The following is a 17020-nucleotide window of genomic DNA, read 5'->3' on the forward strand; positions in this document are numbered from 1 at the left end:
TTAGGACTGTTAAAATGATTGTGACCTTTGTTGGTTGCAATCATGCATCACGTGACTATTTAAAATATTAGTAAGCAGTTTGCTGTTTGTTTTTTGTGTGCTGATCAAATTAAGTAATTGCACGCATTCATTTTTTGTTAAGAAAAGCTCCAAATGTTCGGATATACTTTAGAGATCAATATATTGTCAATATATTTTCTTTCCATGCCAATTTTGCAATGAGATTTGATTGATTGTTCACACAGGATGTGTTTGTGCATTCCTTCCGTGGATGTCCGTGGTGCTTCCTAATTGTTGATCCATATATGTGTCAATTGGGGCAATTGCATTATTTCTTGTGCAACGACACCCTGCCACTTGGACCACTTTGATCCGTTTTATTATTTTTTGTTCCATACAGCTGTTTATGAACGTAAGATTGTCTCCAATGCTGAGACACCATACACCATAGACATCCCTCCTGAGGTACAAACAGAGCATAGGAACGCTAAGCGGTTAATAAATGTGAAATGTGGGTTGGTATTCCCCCCAAAAAAATCCTTGCTTTCATACATGGCTCAGGAAGTATGATTGAATATATTTTAACACTTTATTTGTAGTACATTCCTAAATAATTGAGTGTAGTAAATTTAAATGAACATGTTTATCTGACAGCCCTACAGTTTCATTTGTAATGGTTTTATCATTTTGGGATTACACGGCAGCAGAAAGTCTGATGTTTCAGAAAGGCTTTATAGTACTTCAGTTTTTGTTTTTTTTTCCATTGTACTGAGAGTTTTTGGAGCACATCGTTCATCAGTGCTCCGGCTTGGCTTCTGTGCTTTTGGAAGTTCTTTTAGGAGTGCTTCAGTCAAGTGAAAGAGTTTATTTGAGGTCAAAACGGTCTCTCTCTTCTGTTTTGGTCCCATTTAAAAGGCCGTATTGGCATGGCAAGCGTTTAGCACATACTGCCAAAGTTTTGAATTGGAAAAATGGTACTGATGTTAAAAATACTAATGGTTTAATAAATGGTTTATTAAATAAAAAATATAATAAAAGAAAAATAATATTAATTAAATAGTAATAATAATTCTAACTATAAAACAATAAAATAGAACACAGAGAAATTCATGTTGATCTTATGTTAGTGCAGTTTAACTTTTAATTTAAATTTGTAAACTATAGGACTGTAACAGATAATCGATAAAATTCGATAATGAAAATAATTAACAACAATTCTCATTATCGATTAGTCGGGTCTGCCCATTTTTGCATAAAGGTCCATCCTGATAGTAAATCTTTACTGAGATGGACGGAACAAAACGGTAGAGAGAAGACAGGGCAAAAACATTAACTGCTGAAATATCTGTTGTTGAATATTAAATGAAGGTGTAAAGGGATACTGCATGTAATTTTGAATTTAAATATTAATCACTTCCCTTGCCTTTTATAAGATAAATACTGTGATCAGTCAACGCGTGTTCCTGAAGTAAATTACCCAAGTAAATTACCATTTTTAATTCAATGTAAAGATTTAAACTATATTCACCATACAGTGCCTGACAAAATTATTAAAACCAATGTATGTAAGGTTTCAACAGATTATGTAAGCTTTGTGCCACCGCTGCTCTAAACTAACAGTATTAGCGATTACCACAATCATTTTTTTAGCTTTCTGTATTGATTAATATATGCGTAAGCATATATCGTAAGCTCTTTAGTAACAGTAGTTGGCTATTTCTTGTGACATAATCATTGCTGCTCATAATCTATGAAAAAAGGCAGAAACGATCAAGCAGTTTATAGTGTTTTTTTCAGATACCCAATTACAGTCAAAAAAGTGCATGAACAACGGCAGCTTCAAGCTGTTATAAAAGGCATACGCCATCGTTAAGCACTGTTTTCATAGCATAGAGTTGACACATTTGGTTTTTAATCCGATTAATCGAGAAAATAATCGGCCAGCTAACTGATTAGCAAAATAATTGTTTGTTGCAGTCCTAGTGAATTAAACATTTTATTAAACGAGAAAAGAATGCAACATCGCCAATACTTTTTATCCCTCTGTAAATAAGAATTAATGCTTCATAATTTAGGTAATTATGTAAATGAGGCAGGTGAACCATTTTAACATTTTGTACAATTTCTCTTTTTTTGTTAAGTAACAAAAAAAATCTCTTTCTGCTAAATACTGGATTCTCTTGTTATTAAAAAAACAAACAAAAAGGAAATAAGCCCACGGGTGAATTCAGAGATTAAAAATGAATGCTCGGTCAACTCCTTCTTTCTCAGTGCTGCGTAAGAGGAATCGACTGAGGCAGCATATGTTTGTGTTTATGGTGTGAGATTTAAAATGGAGAGAAACTTTCACAGTGACAAAATTAGATGTGATTATCACTCGCTAATGCTTCCACATTCATCCACAGGAAATTGTGTGTGCGTGTAAACAGGCTTAGCACTGAATGTGTTTATCGGAGTCAATGCAGAAGCCCTCCAGTCGATCTTGTGACCACGTGAATGTCTGAAATCACCGATTTGCGGGTTTCTTGCGCGAACAGATAAATGCGAACATGTTCTGTGTTTATCTGAATTACTCATAAGGTCTGGATCCTGCAGGGTCAGCACTCATTCATAACTGTGAGCGAATGCATTTGTGTGTGACAGACGGAAAGGGACGGAGTAGTCACCTGACCATGAATGTCTCTGATGGCAGGACACCGATCTGTTCATTTATTTGTCTGACATTATAAACAAGAGTGCGGCGTTTCAGCAGTGCGTGTGTGAGGCTCTCTAGTGCGTGACCGGAAAATATAAAGGCAGGAAATAGCGTGCGTAGATGGCAGTAATTTAGTTTTGATGTGAGTATTTTGATGTGAGGTGAGTATTTCTATGTCATCTCTTATGTAAGAGTAAATTCTAGCTTACCTTGGCACGATCAGGTCGGTTTCATTCTCAGTCACGAGCAACTGTTGTGGAAGCTTTATTAATTGGATACAATATGTGATTTGATTCAGAATTTAGATCTATCTATCTATCTATCTATCTATCTATCTATCTATCTCTATCTATCTATCTATCTATCTATCTATCTATCTATCTATCTGTCTGTCTGTTTGTCTTTCTGTCTGTCTGTCTGTCTGTGTTGGTTGGTTATTTTTGTTCCTGTAATATTTAAGTATCCTTGTAATATTATGATTTGGTGCTCAAAATAATTTATTATTATCAATGTTGAAAGACATTGAAAGACAAGAATTGTTCTGCTTAATACTTTTGTGCAACAGTGCTACATTTTTATATAATCTTAAATGATAAGAAAGTTCAAAATAACAGCATTTATTTAAAATAGAATTTTTTGTAACTTTTGTAACTATGAATGTCAGATATCACTTTTGATCAACTTAATGCTGGATAAAAATGTGAATTTCTTTAAAATATCTACCACAAGCTTCGAAGATTAGTGTAAATAAAAAAATATACTATCTGTAATATAATATTTATTAAACTCTTGTTAAATACTCAATGCAAGTGCCGTTTGAAATTTTCCTCTAAAATGAGCATTTTTATCAGGCTCCTGCGTTTATTTTCAGTTATTTCACTATAATGGCAACGAAAAGGACCTATTTATTGGCATTAAAGTGAAATTACTCAACATACACAAAAGAGCCTGAAAAAAAAGCCTTTGCATCTACAATTCTTAAAATTAAAATACATATTTCATTGGTTAATTAACATGTTTTGTCACATTTGTAGCTCTTTGATAACCGCATGTTCTCTCCCTACATTCCTGATGGTTTATGTCTGTGAGCAGCAAGTGAAGAGTGTCTTCCTTGTTCTGCCGCAAAATCCCTAAAAAGAAACAGAGAGACGGACCATAAAGAAGACGGATTGGTCGTTAAAGATATGAAAGCAGTCAGTCGCTTCCATGAACCGAAATAACACACTTCTTTCCCTCGTATATAGTAGAGTTCTCTGGGCCATTCTGTCTGCCTCATGCCCTGTGGCTCTTGTATGAGCTTGTCCGCCCACCCTGGACGTGTCTGGAAGCTCTCCGCGCTCGTTCTTTTTTCCACTTTCTCCTGAAATTTACAACTGGTGTAGTGTTAAGATGGAGGAGGGGAGTCCTGCCAGTGAAAAAGCACAAAACGGTGAGGAGGGGGGGGGGACTGAAAGAAGTTAAAAGCGAAGAAGCTGTGCGTGATGTTGTACAGGCTTACGTAAATCTCACTTTTTTTTCTTTGTAACGTTTTAATTCCGCCAATCTTGTGGTGGAATGTTCTACCAAAAAGAGAAAGAAAGTGGGTCAGAGAGTGAGATGGAAAGGGGGTGAAGATGAGAGAGAGCGTGTGTATTAGGGTTTGGGTGGGGTGTTGGCTGTAATACGGCTGAGATCACTGTGGGCTGCGCCGAAGAGAATCGCATTTCACTCACCACAACCAAACACATGTACGCCTACACTACAGCGAACTGCAGCGCGATCTTCATTACATGTGATGGATCAAGTCTGGGGACCACATGTGGCGTGTTTCCGTCACATTTAAAAGAAATACCCATGCTGTTGCTATATTTTTGTATATATATATATATAATCTTATGTCGTAACATAGGACGGTAATACGACTGCAGTCATTTTCTAGTTTAAATTTTCATCTTCGGTAATTAAAGTGGTTGTAAAAGCGCGAGGACTGTCACAGCAGGTTGTAACTTTAAAATTTAAGGCAGCAATTACAAGTAAGTTTTATTTTAGTGAATAAAGTCCCGAGTACATCAGTGTGTAACTTATCCTGCACCGCATGTGTTTCAGATCGTGCTGCTTTTAATGCTATTGCTTTTCTATGCCTAGCTGGCGGGTGATAAAAAGGGCAGAAAACCTCCCATAGATTTAAAAAATTGGCCTTAAACTTTTATTTGGCTGATGCTTTTATCCAATGCGACTTACAGTGAGAGGGTTCAAGCCAATACATTTGACCATATTTAGCATTTTTTTGCCCATCAGCAAAACGTTTTTCCCCTAAAAAATCCACTTGCTACATTCGGCCTTGTGTTTTCTCCAACTTTACCTGCTCGAGGACACTAACGAGTAGCCTTGAAAACTCCTGCACTTCTTTTATTTGCACTTGACTCTTGTATGTAGCTGTCACACAATAGTCTGTACTTGACCCGTGTACGAGGACACTTTGGTCTCTTTCCACTAAACATTCATTCAGCAGGCATTTTGAAAACCTTTATAGTAGCAGAGCTAGGACTGTGTGATAGAACCCAAAACTACTCAAATTTTGTACTTGACTTTTTGGAGTCGTCAAATGACATTGAATTGATTCTGCTGCAAGGTAATTCTAATGCTGGATGAACTGGAAAGTTAATCTGCATCCAGACCTTCTGCATGTCAGTCATAATCCCAATCCCAATCTCAATCCCAATGAATCTCTTTCATGCTTTAATCCCATTTGTATGTGGCTGTTGTCCCTTAAAAGAACAGCTCTTGGATTGCATATGCCAGTATAGAGTTTGTGAGAATCATTGACAAGGGACAAAAATCTATATTAAGAATTAATATGTAATGTAATGCTAATCATATTTAATGCAGTATAAAGAATGTGTGTGTGTGTATATATATATATATATATATATATATATATATATATATATATATTCAATTGAATTTTAATTTCTCTATAGTGTTCTGAGTAGGTTGTTTTTTTGGCTGATATCTGTTCCGGATATGTACACATACTGCATTGCAATCATTTCCCAAAATGTCATTTGTGTGGAAATAAAAGTGTGTGTAAACATGAGCACAGGCCAAATACGGGACACACTGAAGACTGATGTAATAAGGAAAGGAGAGGTTAGGCACACAGCAGAGAAAATATTGCTCCAAGCACAGAAGCGCACTATTTGCAATGTTAGAAATATTGGAAAGAAATATCAATACTGAATTTGGGGTGGTGTTTTTATGAATGTATCTCTGAGGGAAACTGATTGACTTCATTTCAGTGGAATTCTTTTCTTCCTACCTCAGTTTTGATGGCAGGGGAAAAAATAAACATGATGATGATGATGATGATGATGATGATGATGATGATGATGATGATGATTATTACTATTATTATTATTAATAATAAACAATGGTTTACTGAATAAAAATATGTAAATAACACATAATGCAATTTTCTACATTTCTAAGTTTTGGAAATATATTTATTTACAGAGTTGTTGTCATAACTTGTTATTATATATTAAATAATTATTATATTACATCACTAACAGGTGAAGTAAAACATAATGAATATTCAGTCTAATATTTAATGAAATGCTCTTCTCTAGACTTCGTTTTCTAACAAACAACATCAAATGAGCTGTGTACACTTGCCTGAGGTAAATGAAATGCTATGTGACATTTTGTAATGTGACGTCTTTTTGTGGTTGAAAAACTGATTGAGTTATTACATGAGGCATGAGATGATTATTCATGTTTATTTCGCAATAAAACTAGTATTCGAAAGGAAGGGATGATTCGCTCGCTCGCGCTCAGTGCTGCTGTTTGAACTGAGGCTTTCATACAGCAATTTGTCATGCCACATTACAGAGTGCCAAAATGCCATTTATTGTTCTAATTTCTTGAATAAATTGACATAATTTGCACTTGTCAGTTGTTATATTTGTTCTGTACACATGTAGGCCAAACTGAAAAACTGAAAGAAAATAATATATATATATATATATATATATATATATATATATATATATATATATATATATATATATATATATATATATATATATAACTGCACCCCTAGTATAATGCATAGTAAAATAATGTTTATAAGCTCAGGGCTGCTTTGTGTACAGTGGTAACCAAGAAATAGGCTATATTGTATATATCACTATGGTAACTGTTGTTTCCGTAACTTAAAAATACCATGTTATTTTAAGTTTTAAGTTTGTGTCATTTGTGTATGTGTAAATGATCGTGGTCGCATTCCAACTTAATTGTATTTATAAAAGCTTTATATATATATATATATATATATATATATATATATATATATATATATATATATATATATATATATATATAACCACTTGTCTAAAAAATACAATTGCATCTCCAATATTTTGAAGCTTTAGTATCACAATACTACGATAGTTGTGAGAAACCCTATTTCTGAGATTTTAAATCTAAAAGCAACTGCCACAAATGACATTTTCTTGGGTAGAATGCATATTTATATCCGGTAACTTTCTTCAATTTCATTGGCCATTGGCTGGTGCAGCAAAAAGTTAATTTTCCACCCTGGCTAGACGGTTCTCGAGGTGAATATAGAGGCTCTTTATCTCATTCAATAATGAATGGATGATAAAGCATGTTTTATCTGTTGCCGTTTTGTGATGCTTCTGAAATTTGCCAATTTTATAGCAGTAAGAAAGAGGTTTGTCGTCGGGTTTATGATGGATTTTGCGCGTGAGTTTTATTACATCGGTTGAGGTTGTGGCTTGCGTGCCTTGCATTTTAACGAGGAGGGACATTTTGTTGGTTTTCTCTGGGTTTTACACACAAGCAAACACACACACACACACACACAGTTTCTCCACCCATGGACACAGATGCTTAGCATGTTTTAGCAGTCTGTGTTGGGTTGAGTGCCGCTTGTGTCGTTTGAGGCCGAGCTCTCAGACGTTTCTCATGCTCTCTTAGGCGTGGTGTGAAGCCAGATGGACAGAGTCACTCTTGCTCCCTCATCGCCTCAGATGACGTACCTAATGTTCCAGCGCTGTTATACACACACACACTCTTCATGCTAGTATAGGCCCCAGGGTGTGTGTGGTTTCACATGCTCAACTGCGAAACGCCGCACACTATGGTCTCTGTAACACTTCTGTATCTTATGTAAGCAAACCAAGCAGGCTTCGTATAACACTCGGCTGAGCGCCAGCATATTACACCTCACCGGCGTGTGCGTCCATACGCTCCATAAAACCCTTGTAAATTCCTCAGTCTCGGTCACATTAACTCTAGGACTTGCCGCTTTGATAGGTCGGCTGTGATTTCCTTTAAAAATCCTGTCATGTTACCTTTTCTGATGTGCAGTCAGATGAAATGCACTAGTTTGAAGATTAAAGGATGCTGCTGCTGTTATTTCCCTTCATGTCGTACCAAACCACTGTGGTTTATCTTCTTCCGCGGAGCAACGCACAAACAAGGAGACATTTTGAAGAATGTGATGATTGCTCTTTACCATATAATTAGATTAAACGGACACTGTACCTTTAAAAAAGCTTAAACACACAAACAAAAGCACCATAAAAGTAACATAAAAGTCTGTACGATGTAGCCTGAAGGCATATCATAGTTCTTGTGGGACGAACGGGCATTCAAAGGTCAGTGGTAGTGATTTCTTATTCATAACTGAAAAAATCTTTTGCGCTGGATGTTTTGTAGGTTTTAACTGTTCACAAAATGGATTGAAATGATTCGTTCAAGATTCAAACATGGTTGCTTCTCATACAGACCACTTTCATGAGATGTTCATGGTATATGAAAGCCTAACACAAAAAGTTTTACTTTTTTTTTATATTCCACAAATGGACTCATTCTTAACATGGGTTTAACAAATGATTGACCCTGACATGTTACCGGGATAAGCAGCGAGGGTTTCTGACCTGCTCTCTCTGTGTTTTCTGTAGGGTATTGATTGACAGGTGTCATTGTGAATGATTTTCTGTCTGAGTTCATTTCCTTCCTGAAACTTACAGCACTGTGGTTGCTGATCTCATAAAGAAAGTTTCGCTGTGAGCGAGAAAGCCCATATTTTCTGGTGTAAAAGAGAAAAAAAAAACATTTCCAGAATAGCGTGCCATCCATTTCCTTATGGTTTTGGGATGATGATGATTGCCCTGATGATCAGATCTATTAGCAGGAAGTCAGTGTCAGGTTGTGCAGTGGAACAGAGGCTGTATCCTGTCATGCTGCCCTGATGCCATCAAATCTGAACATACGACGATGTGTCAGAAAGAAACAGAGTGAGATAATGGAAAACATATTGCCCAGAAATATTGTGTCTTTGTCGTTTTTTTTTTCCTTTGGCATGCATGAAAGACATATTGACAGAGCAGAGTAATTTATGTTCCTCCAAGCAGTGATTTATTTAAAAACATCACGTCTCATAATTTTCAAAGCTATTGAGTAGATTAATCACTGAATTGCTCCATTGACATCGGCTCTAGAAAAACAGTGTGGAAATACTATCGCAAACATGACTCAATGTCAATATGAATGTCCTGTTTATACACTAGAGAACCGAATAGAAATTCTGGTGTCAATTTTCAAAGCAGCTTTTCCAATTACTGATAGTATATGTAGCCTTTTTCAAGACTATTTGATAAAGAAATGAAAGGTATTTATCGTTGGCATTAAAAACATTTTTCATGTATTATTGTCACTCTGATCAATTTAATTTGTCCTTGTTGAATTAAAAATTATGAATTTGTTGTTTAATGTAATTTCTATATTTATGTATAATTATAAACTATGTATTTTTTTAACACACTGTGTAAGGGATGCACAGTATACTGGACATATATTCCATCGCTTCCGCTAATTCTGTAAAACAGCGATCCGGACATCAATCTGTGTCAATCCCAGGTGTTTCTTCCTGTATGTGATTATATGTGTTAATAGGGCAGCGAGTCAGCTGACCTGAGGGTGATAAAGTATTTAAGAGGGAAGAACGACTCCTTTCGTGATCAATTTAGTCCGGGAGCCTTGCTGCTGAAAGTGAATTGATCTTCATTGAGGACAGTCAGCTCAGTGGTTTTTTTATTTATGTGTTTGCAAGAAGGTTAATGTAACCGCCTTTGTGTGAGTTCTTTTGTGTCCAGTGAAGATAAAAGGTAGACGTGCTGCGTAAGTGGGCTCTCCGACGGTAACCTTTTTTTTTTTTTTTTTTTTTTTTTACAGAAATACACAGACCGAGAGCTAGCATGTTTTAGCATGTCCGCGTGTGGTTTTGTGGCTGTTAGTTTACCCTCTTCCTTTTATTCCAGGTGTGCTCGCAGCATTTTTTTTTTCGTAAATACTGGTTTAACTTTGCTAGTGGTTCGTTGGAAAGAGAGATTTGCTCATTATTTGAGGGGGAAAGAGGATAAGGCCACGGAGAGGGGAGGATTTGTCGTGTTTGTGTCGTTAGCCGTATTACTTGTGAACCGTATCAGCTCTTTCAGCTCATGAAATAGTTTTTGTTTAAAGCGACGTCCTGAAATCATTTAGTCCACTAGTGTAGAAGACATGAAAACACACACACAAAAAAAACCCCTCCACCCCAATACACATTTTTTAGGTCCTTTATGAAAATTACTATGCAAACACAGATCATTTTTCATGCCACGCATGATAGATATCAGCATATTCAAATATTCAGTATTTGAATATGTTAAATTTAGTATTCAGCAACTGGACAAGCTTGACAGATGGGTCATTCTGTTAAAAAAAACAAATTTCAGAAAGATCCTAGTTTAAATATTATTTTAATATTAATATATAGTCTAAAAAACTGTTAGTTTACAAAAAGTAACTGATTAATTGCATCCAAAATAAAAGTCTTTGTTTACATAATATGTGTTTATACTGTATTTATTATGTATATATAAATACATACACATGCATGTATAAATTTCAAATATACAGATGTTAAATTATACATTTATTCTTAAAAAATATATATATTTATATGCATGAAAATACTTTCAAGATATATACTGTTTGTGTGTGGCTTTATATATATATATACATAATAAAAATGCAAAGTACACACTCACATATTATTGTAAACAAAGACTTATGTTTGCATGTGATTTAATCGTTATTAGTTGTTCATGTTCAGTTATGAAAGCATAAACCCGTTTGAAACTGTCCAGAAACATCATGTAGGGATATTATCATGTTTACATGTGATCATGTCTAGCAAGTGGGCTAAAATCTAAAGTTGGTGAGCTGTTTACTTTGTACATTGAACATTTTAATATCCACTCAGTACTCTTAATTTCTGAGCAATGTTAAGCGATAATTATTTAGCATGGCAGCTTTCAATTTTTAAGGTTTTTTTTGTAGAAAACAGTTATATAACTAAAGAAAAAAGAAAGCAAGAACCTTTGACAAGAAAAATGATAGGTGAATGTATGAAATATGTTTCTGTGTGTGTATTTGGGTGTCTTGTGAAGGATAGAAAGGCTGTTTGTTGCTGTAGTGACCTGCCCACAGTAGATGAGAGTCTTTAATTGGGCCTTTGTTCACCTAGCAGCCGTTGCCATGGTTCCTGGGAAAGGCTCTAGCACTAGCAATGTCAAACACCTCAGAAACACAATCAGGTTTTTTGGGAAGTTTGTCTAACAAACACACATCGTTGCGCTGTGTGTGCGTGTGTGTATTGTGCGTTGGACTGTGGAATGGTCTGTACAGTGTGTGAGGGATTAGAAAAGTGCTTTTGATGAAGCGGAGAGGCTCAGCGACCAGCACCTCGCTGCTACTGTGTGTGCGAATGTCACTCTCTCCGTCTGATAGAGATGTTGGGCTGCATGCTGATCTTTTATTCATCTTCACTCAGAATGCAGTACGCCTGAGCCGCGTGTAGGAGAATAACCTGGAATAACCGATTCTGACTCCATCGTCTCTACAAACTCGCGCACAATGCACGAACACTCGAGTTGAGATGCAGGAGAGGGAGGTAATGAAGAAAAGGAAGAGAATATATTAGGCAGGAAAGAGGAGGAGGAGAGGCCGTCTGAAATAATCTTGTGGTCGTTTTCGATCATGATTTTGCTCTTCATTTGAGAGATTTGCTCTGCATGCGGCTGATTCCCTTTCATAGTGATTTCTGATTTCCCATGAGTCTAAACCTTATTCACCGGCCATAGTGGTCATTCTACTTTAGTTCTCCTGAAGTCTTTTGAAAAGGAACATGTGGGATGTCTGATAAACAGGGCTTAGAAATTCTTTTTTAGATGATATTGAGAAACATCAGTTTTTGTTTTTACAAAAGAAAGTTATAAATTATTTCATCTGTTTTCAATTTTATCACTTGCTTTATACATGTAGATATATAGGGTGTATATAAATATATATATATATATATATATATATATATATATATATATATATATATAGTATTTATATCTATGTGTGTGTGTATAAATAAATATATGCATTTATATATTCTAGGATGAATCTGGGACTGAACTTGAAATCAAATTATATGTATGTTAAAAAAAATAGTATTAAAAAAATTGAAAACAAGCAATGACGTTAAAAGCCGTAAGTGTCAAGTGGGTGCCATATATATATCACAAGCTTTCCATTGACGGTTTGTTAGGATATGACAAAATATTTGTCAGAGATACAGCTATTTGAAAATCTGGAATCTGAGGGTCCAAAAAAAAAAAAACATTGAAAAAAATCGCCTTTAAAGTTCTTTGCAATGCATATTGCTAATCAGAATTTAAGTTATGATATATTTACTGTAGGAAATTTACAAAATATCTTCATGGTACATGAAATGATCAAACAGTCTATAGTTTTAACTAGTACAGTGTATTTTCAGCAAATATTTCCCACTTAGGACTGGTTCTGTGATCTAGAGTCACATTAATTAAAATAATATTTAATTTACAACTATATTATATGGGAATACAAGTTTTATTTAAAAAATAGTATTTTTACAAGTGGATTCAAGATTGAACACAAGGCTTGTGAACACCAGTGCACTTGCAGAAATAATTGGTTCACTTAGATAATTTGTTTTTTAATAATTTGTACTCTGCATTTAAAAAAAAATGTGCATTTTTCACCGACAGAGCTGTAGAATTATGATCAGCCTCATGTGATAGCCTCTGTATAGCAGCCTGTCACTTTTAAATGCCGTTACTGTAGTGGTCTGATGTCTCTAACCATTGTCTTTGTATTTCACAGGGAGCATGCGTGAGTAACAGGTTTCTGTGGCGGGACCTCAAGCTCCTCCCCTCGTCTGGAGCCCCTGCACTGTAGGATACGAGACCGCCTTCATTCACACACACTGACCTCAGCTTGACAGGTATGCACTGAATATACAGCAGACAATTATGTCATTATGTGATTATGCGTAGTCTCTTTATTATACAAAGTGTGAATTAATGTCAGCTCAGTTTTACTCACAATTCATGATTAATTTAGCGTGACAATGGAGCTCGCATACTTAAAGTGCCTGAAAGCAAAGAATACTATTGCAGACCTTCTCCGTGTAATGTGGTGGATTTTTTTTTATGGCTTATGTAATTGGAAACATAATTTTTTTTGTTGTGTTTATCGGCTCGCTAAGGTTAACTTCACTGCTAAAAAATTATTAAAAGTGTTAAAAATGCACACAATTGCTAAATAGTTTTAGGTTTTTGTTCCCCAAATTTAACACATTTACTGCTTAATTGTAAATGATATGCCACACAGTGAATTTTAAGTAAGCTATTTCACTATTTATTTATATAATTGTAATTTTACATATGTAAGAAGCAATACTTCACACTTTTGTATGGATTTTCATGTTTTAAGATTTAAAATGGAGCAAGAGCCAAACAACAAAACAGCAATAAGCCCCAAGAAACATTATTAGCCCTTTAGCTCTTACAAATTCAGTATAAACCGTGGCTTCTTGGGGCTTATTGAACGGTTATTCTATATATGTATAGGTTTCTCGAAAAAAGAAACGGATCAAATAAAGTGTAATAATATTAATTAAAACATTATTCTTCCACCAAACAATGTAGTTTCTCAAAAATGGTTGTGGTTGCGACAAAGTGGTTGCTGAACAACACACAAATCGGAATCAAGGACCGGAACTATCTTTTTTATGAAATGTATTTGAATAAGGCATTCATGGTAGCAAAATATAAAAAGGGGAAGTTTCTGGTCTGTTTTAATGAGATCTTTGCCTAACAAACCCCCCCCCCCCAAAAAAACAAATGAAATCAAAAGCTTTTCTGAGTTGAAGATACTCCAAATTTAAAAAGTGTCGTTTTATTTTCAGCATCTTGTTCGTAACGTTTGTGTGCGTTTAACACTCTAAACTTTAAATAGACAGTAATGCATATTGATCTGGGTTACGCCGCAAAATGGCTGAATGATTGCGAATTGAAGTCTTTAATTGTACTTGCTGTTCCTGCGAGGCTGCGCATTGGTAATCAATTTGTGTTTGTTTTTTGCATTGGGTGCAGTTTTTGCATCACAGCTCCCTCCGTCTCCGTCACCTTGCTTCTCGCTCTTTGGTGAGTCTTTGTGTGTGCGTGTAGCTTGTTAGCTGTGCTGGTTTGAAAGAGCCTGTGCTCAAGGCATGCAATCGTCTGTGAGAGGAAGAGGAAGTTGCAAACACTGGCTTGGGGGAAGCGTAGTTCTACCTCGGTCTGATTTCTACACCAAATTTGCCATTACAGGGTGTGGATGTTCTGCATCAAAATGAACATCCCTTGGTTTCTTTAAACGGTCAATGTTTCCTGTGAACCTTTTCTAATTTTCTTAAAACAAAAAGTAGGAAAGCTTTTTTTTTTTTTTAGCAGTTTTTTTCTAAAATAGAACCACGAAGCCTTGAAAGTTTCCTGTTCATTATGTCCCTCTGTTATCAGCCCTTTAACACACACACACACACACACACACACACACACACACATACATACATACCTTTAGCACTTTGTCTGAGGACTGGTGAAGTCACCACTCATTGACGGTTTCCGAAATTAGACCGGTACCACTGTTGTTGCATTCTGGGTAATGCTGGAGACCTATTAAAACATAGATGCTGTTATAGTGTTATATATAGGGCCCTTTTCTATAAACACACATGGGATTTTTGGGAAAGTGGGAATCATTTGTTTCTTTAACTACATCCTCCTCCTTTTCTTCTTTCTCTCCATCCGTCTTTACTCAAGTGCTGACTTGGGATTTAGTAGCATGTTTATTTAAGGACATTTTCCTATTTCAGGACAGAAGGGAATTTTTCATGTATATCATGTTTGGTTGTGGGTCTACAAACACACACACACACACACACACACACACACACACACACACTATAGTGGTTAGCTAGCAGTCTAAAATGAATGTGTGCTACTAAAATAACGGCAAGAAAACTGAGCTGCATGCAAATAAACAAAACATACATAGCAACCGGTATTACCCCAAAAATGACTTTCATGAGTTACTTAATGAATCATTCAGAAAGTCACAAACTCATTTGAATCAGTATGACAAATCCACATCAGACTTACATAACTGCAAGATATGATTACTGTTCATTTCGAAACAAGGTTCATGAGACTTAAAACACCGTGACAATGTGTAGTTAATTTACACAGAATTATTAATCATTATTTAAATAAATCATTACACTTAATTATTAAACGAAATAATTGCTTTTATTTAGCGAGGATAGATTCAATACATTTCCTCTAAAGCAGCAAATCAGCATATTAGAATAAGAATGAATAGAAAACAGATATTTTAAATTGCAATTATATTTAATTTGTAAATGTTTTCAAATATTTATATTTTAAGCAAATAAATATGCACTGTAAGAAATCAAATATTTTTCATAACTCATATAATTAAAGTTTTCCATTGTTCAGTATTTAAAACAAAATGCAACTGACTTTAATGTAAATAAGTTGAATTAAGCCAGTTTGATTTATATTTTTAAGGCAGCAACTGGATTTTTTTGGGTTGCTTTTAATTGCGTAGAAGAAAGTACGTAGGAATTTTCCCCAGTGAAGCCTTAGTGAACAAGAGATTTCGTAAAAAAAAAAAAAATAATAAATACAAAAGCAAGTAGACAGGTGTGTACACTTACATTTCATATTTCCAAATGCGCCAGTTCTTCACACAGTCTCCTCTCAGGCTCGCTGGTCCATACTGTAGACAATGCAATAAAACACAAGTAGTGCTGTAGTGTTTTGTCACGCTACAGCGCTGATCGCTGGCAAAAGTAGCTCGTAAAAGCTACACCGTTTTTAAAAGCGGCCGAGCTACTGTCGCACATTTATGCCTTGTCATTGCATGCAATATCCGAACCACAAAAAGCAAATATGAATAGCCGAGACAGATGCTTCGCACAGAAATGACTCCCACACACGGCCGATAGCAGAAGTTTTACACCGGTTGAATGTCTCTGTAGAGCAGGAGCTGGACGAGCTCTGCAGGAGTCATTAGGACACAGAAGCTCGCCGTGATAACTGGTTTGGGTCTGTTAAACAGCCGCGATTCTTTTACTGTCATTCACATAGAGTTCATTATGCAGGAGCGTATCTCACTTGTGTGTTAATTATGAAACTAAGTCTGGCAGCTCCATCCTGCTCAGAGTTGGATTTTTTTCTTTGATGTTTTATCATTACACACACACACACACACACACACACACACACACACACACACACACACACACACACATAGTCATAAACCTCTACATCTTTAACATTTTTTCAACACCTCTTCTGAATATGTGATGCTTTATCATTACAGGAAAAAAACATGTCTCACTTTTTTCTCTCTCTCTCTCAAATTTGGAGTTCATATCAGTTTTTTTATGGCTCTCACAATAGGTGGCTTGCGTTTCTACTGTATGTGAGTTTATTCGGTTGTGTATTTTGATGTCTTTTACAGGTGGCTTCTTGCTAATTTTCCTCTCTTTTTAGAAACCGCTCTGTGAATTGTTGATAATTGGGGATTACGTTAGCCAGAAAAGAAAACATCACCTTTCACAGAGTGTTTTGAAAGTAGATATGAACTAAACCACAATTTAAAAGTTTGGGTTTAGTTCTTTAAAAAGTCTCTTATGCTCACAAAGGTTGCGTTTTTTTGATAAAAACAGTAAAACTGTAATATTATAAGTATATTATTACAATTACAATTATAACAGTATATTTAAAAATGTTCTTTATTTTTTTTATACTCTTGTCTGTCCAAAAATATATTTTATAAATAATTTTTTTTGCTTAATATTTTGTGTGGAATCATTTATTTCAGGTTTCTTTG

At 35.4% G+C, this 17020-nt stretch overlaps 1 protein-coding gene and 1 long non-coding RNA gene across 4 annotated transcripts in view; one reads left to right on the forward strand and one right to left on the reverse strand.

Moving 5' to 3' along the window:
* galnt1 (UDP-N-acetyl-alpha-D-galactosamine:polypeptide N-acetylgalactosaminyltransferase 1) overlaps window positions 1-17020 on the forward strand; it is a 79468-nt gene that overhangs the window by 19000 nt on the left and 43448 nt on the right. Inside the window, exons 2-3 of one of the 3 annotated variants that reach the window (XM_043261124.1) lie at window positions 12941-13061; window positions 14215-14265. The gene's annotated coding sequence lies outside the window, so the exon portion shown is untranslated. Of the gene's footprint in view, window positions 1-2818; window positions 2838-12940; window positions 13062-14214; window positions 14266-17020 lie in introns of those variants that run through there. The other 2 variants (XM_043261125.1, XM_043261123.1) reach the window with 2 other exon arrangements.
* Window positions 3459-16323, reverse strand: LOC122360493. Its single transcript, XR_006252808.1, has 3 exons — window positions 15840-16323; window positions 14675-14775; window positions 3459-3825 (listed from the first exon to the last, which is right to left on the reverse strand). It is a non-coding gene; the product is annotated as an uncharacterized LOC122360493 (long non-coding RNA).

Source organism: Puntigrus tetrazona, chromosome 16 (assembly GCF_018831695.1).
Source record: "Puntigrus tetrazona isolate hp1 chromosome 16, ASM1883169v1, whole genome shotgun sequence".
NCBI lineage: Eukaryota > Metazoa > Chordata > Actinopteri > Cypriniformes > Cyprinidae > Puntigrus > Puntigrus tetrazona.